The sequence below is a fragment of the Rattus norvegicus genome, chromosome 9, assembly GCF_021556685.1.
Source record: "Rattus norvegicus strain SHRSP/BbbUtx chromosome 9, alternate assembly SHRSP_T2T, whole genome shotgun sequence".
Taxonomy (NCBI): Eukaryota; Metazoa; Chordata; class Mammalia; order Rodentia; family Muridae; genus Rattus; species Rattus norvegicus.
Window position 1 is genome coordinate 106,077,501 of NC_141542.1, and position 4,727 is coordinate 106,082,227.

The following is a 4,727-nucleotide window of genomic DNA, read 5'->3' on the forward strand; positions in this document are numbered from 1 at the left end:
AGGTGCTAGGAACAGAACCCAGTTCCTCTGACAGTGCAGTCAGTGTTCTTAACCAGGGAACTGTCTCTCTAGCTCCCTGTCTGCATTAGAAAAAAATTTGTCACAGTGACTGGTCTCCTAGAAGTGATCATGCGCTTTACTCATAGTGAGACAAAGGAATTTGAATCTCAGGTAGTTGACTATATTAAAAATATTATCTCTTTTTAATGTGTGTGTGTGTGTGTGTGTGTGTGTGTGTGTGTGTGCACGCGTGTGTGTGATGTCATGTGTGTAGATTGTGTAGATGCCACAGGACAACTTGTAACTTTTTGTTTTCCACCTTGTGGGTCCTGTGATGGGTCTGTACCATCAGAGTTGGTAGCTAGTATCTGTACCCACCGAGCCTTCTCTTCAGCCTTACTCTTACAGGATGTAAGCGAGATAAACTTACTTTGTGGATTTTCTGCACAGGAAAAGAAATAAGAAGTAGCATGTGTATCTCATTTGCTAGATATCTGTGGCCAGATCAGCTGATTTTTATGCATCAAAATAGTTCAAACTCCATGAACTCTTTCAAATTAGCCTTTGGAAATCAATGACTATTAGTGGTGATATATGACGTATAAATTCTTTTAAGAATCTCGATTTTCGGGGGCTGGGGATTTAGCTCAGTGGTAGAGCACTTACCTAGGAAGCGCAAGGCTCTGGGTTCGGTCCCCAGCTCCGGAAAAAAAAAAAAAGAATCTCGATTTTCGTTAGTTTTTTTTTTTCTAGTGCTTTTTTTCTTACTCTGGAAGAATTAAGATCTCACCAGACACCAAGAGAGCTGACAGCCTGGGCAGGCTACACAAATTACTGAACTATGTGCTACCCAGAGCTTCTGGTGTTTGTGAAAATGTGTGTACACATTGTATCTCTCTTAGAGGACGTGAATGGGGCTACATGACCACTAGTATATCTTCTTAAATTTCAAATGTAGCCTCGTATTGTCTAGGCTGTCAGCTACCGTAAATAACATGGGCAGGCCCTCTGCTAGCCACATGTGGCTTCCATGTGCAGGGCTTACCTCTTCTAGATGCATGACGACAAGTGAAGTCGGCACTTCAATATGGTTAGAGCAAACTTTCCGGTAGCCTCACAAGCCTCCAATGCCTGCTCTGGCCTAAAGCACAGATTTAGGACACATGTGGATGCAGTCTTCCACAGACCTGAGCTTCACAATGAAATTCCTGAGCCAAGGGCTCTCAAGTCACATCGTGCATGGCCACTATTCTGCCCAACTCCGTGGTTACAGGGTTGCAGGTGGAATGAATTATACGGAGTCGTGGAAGATAGACTGTCTGAAAGTCATGAGGGTGTGGTGATTGGCCCACCACCCCTCTTTTCATATAGTTCACCAAGACACCCTACTGCAGCTACAGATGTCTTGCAGGTATATGCGTGGCCAGATTTAGAAAGCCATAAGAAAATGACTGTCTTACGTCTTGTCTTGGGTCATGTTGTGAAATGTCTCTGCACTCCCTGAGACATCTGAAGGGAACAGCTCCCTCGCTCAATCCAGTGCCTTCTTGACATTTCTGTCATCATGGTCCTGAGGTGCAGAGGTACCTTGGAATGTTCCAGAAAGCACCCAAGTTCCTGCATTGAAACATTCATGGACATGTTTTAAGGCTGGTATGAGTACACATAGCCCTGCCCCTGTCTTTGTGTGTTTAAAAAACTTGCAAATATTTCAAGAATGTTCAGACCCCTCCTTCCAGATTATTTAAAAGAGACAGGAGAACCTCAGCTCCCTGGCCTGGTTGGTAGAGAGCTATGAGGCCTGAGCAGAGCTCTTGGCACAGCACCCTGAAGTCTAGGAACCCTGCCCAACTACACAGAGCAATTGTGGCCCCCAAGGATGTTCTACCAGTGCCTACGTCCCCTTCAGCGACCACGAAAGGTTAATGCAGCAAAGATCATCTGTGGGTTCCCTCGTACCTGCTGCCAATGTCTGGGCTGCATTCTGAGAAGCCAGAGCCAGAAGAGACAAACTCTACCGTTTGCTTTAAAGCCCTGAAACATTTGTGAGCCAGTGAAAGTGACAAGGTGACAAGGCTGAGTGTCCAGTTGGAACTTGTAGAGGGGATGGCTGTCTGTGACTAAGCGATGGCTCCTCCTTGGTGTGACGCTGTTGCCTGTTTCCCCCATCACCATTTTGTTTTATTGTCCCACTAGTACCGGACTGCTGATTTTATGAGCATAACTTAAGATACCAGCCTTGAGCTCTGCTAGCAGAGAGAGAGAGAGAGAGAGAGAGAGAGAGAGAGAGAGAGAGAGAGAGAGAGAATTCCCAGGAGATTATTCTCGGTCATTTGATTCTGCTGTGGCCAGCCCTGGGTTTTTAATCCCTCTTGTTTATAATGAGTTTAATCTCTGTCATATTTATCCTTTAGTGAGACAGATCCCACTCTCCCCACGCCTTGCCACGTGACCACATCAGTTAGGCAAAGTGACAGTGGCTTTAAACCCGTCTGTCTCTTGAAAGAACAGTCTCCAAAGGCTTAAGCCTACACCCATAAATAATCTTTGAGGGGGCCTTTAAAAGCAAACCTGATAAACAGGATCAGAGGGTGGAGACCACCCCGGGCAGGATAAAGCTGGGGTTTTGAAATGGAAAATCAGTCAGTTTCTTCTATGCCTTTTTGTTTCAGCCTCCTACCTCTGAAAGAAAGAGACATTTGATCCACTCTTTGCAAGTCAGTACTGAGATTTCCCAGGCCCTTGAGTACTTGCTTCTGGCTTGGGAATATTCAGTCTGTAGGTGTCTGGTGTCTCTTGCAGGAACCCAGGCCCATCAAAGCTGGTCAGTCCATAATTCCACTAGGAATGCCGAGGATGGGTTTTGATGTTAGAAGCTCCCTGCCCATCTCCGGGGCTGGATTATTGTGTCACATGTCTTTTTTTTTTTTTTTTCTGTCCCTGGAAACTAGTAGTTGAATCAAGAGAAAACAAAAGTGAGATTTCCCTAGGATCATGTATTCAAACATCTGAGACTTATGGGGGACATCTCACTTAAACTAACACAGCCACCAAAGCCATCCTGAACCCTAGTTTAGATTTCAGGGTTTTATTTTGTTGTTGTTTGTTTGTTTTTATTGAAAATATGAAGAATGAAATTCAGGAACCACACAAAGTGAGGGAGGGAGGGAGAGACAGAGACAGAGAGATAGAGAGACAGAGAGATAGAGACAGACAGAGAGAGACAAACATAAAGGGACAGAGACAGAGAAAGACAGACAAATAGATAGAGACACGCACACACACACACACACACACACAGAGAGAGAGAGAGAGAGAGAGAGAGAGAGAGAGAGAGAGAGAGAGAGAGAGAGAGACTTCTGAACTCCTTTATATCAGCAGTGGTTCTTGGAGAGTACAGTACCATCCAGCTTGCGGTTGCTAGGCAAGCGCTCTACCACTGAGCTAAATCCCCAACCCCAGTCTGGGACTTTTTAAAGGATGAGCTATCCGGCTCGCTGGCCCAACCTCAAAGTATTCAGGTGTCTCCTCTGTTTCCATCTTGTCCTGGAGTATAGCTTATAGGAAGGAGAAAGGTGCGGAGGTTGGAGGAGTTGGGGTGGGCAGCACTCTCTTTTGGAATTCTTGGCCTCTAGCAGCAATCTCTCAGAACTGCCAATTTGGCGTCTCTGCCCAGCAGGATCTCCCGGTTTCCACAGTTGGGCCCCTCCTACCCCTTTCTAGTCTTTCATCCTTGGCTACTCCGTTTTTTCGTTTTTTTTGTTTTTTACCTTTTAGAGATGCTCTCATTTTCATCTATTATCATTGTGTGTATGGGAGGTGTATGCGTGAGTGGAGCTCAGAGGACAACTGTCAGGAACTGGCATCTCCTTCCACTGGCTTTTGAGGCAGAGGAGTGCGAATGAGATGAGGGGACCCCCACATCCGGCTTTCAGATGGATTCTGGGAACCGATCCCAGGTGGTCAGGCAGGTGTGGGGTGTTGGTTTGTCTCTGTTTATTTTTACCTATTGAGCAACCTCACCAGCTCCTACCATTAGGAGAACAAATAAGATATTCAAATCCCTCCTTAGCACCTTCAGACCCATCTTAGGGCTGCACTAATGAGTACCACAGTTCAGTGGTACTTCTCCATAGCTCTTTAGGCCAGGAGCTAGAAATCAAAATGTCAACATCACTATGCAGAACCTAACAAGCTCTCTGGAAGACCTATCCCCATCCTGGGCACATGACATATGGATGCATCTGTAGTCTCCCTCCCTGCTTTATATGGCTGTCACCTTGGGTCTTTGCAATCTTACAAATCCCCTATGCTCCCAATCACCCTGCAATTTAGGGAACACCTTAACATAGATTCCTAGAAACAGGCAACCAGCCTGCATCTTTCTCCCGAGGGCCACTTGATATTGCTATCACCACCAGTGATGGAAACAGGTACCTCGGATTGTAGTCCCAGACTTATGCCTGTAGCCCTGTGAGACTTGCACCAATCCATATAAGTTCTTCCATAACCTGTCTTGTGATGATCTACTGCCCTGGGCCCTCTTGTGTGTGGCTGCACTGCAGGTACAAGCCCATTCACATGGTCACACTGCCTGGAACCTCCAAAGAAGAGTGGAGCACATTCCAGGGAGCCCACTGGGTACCGGATGTTGAGGATGGACAACCCACGTGGGAGTTACACTATATCCCGGACATCCTCTTGCTGAAATGACCTTCGTTTGCCAC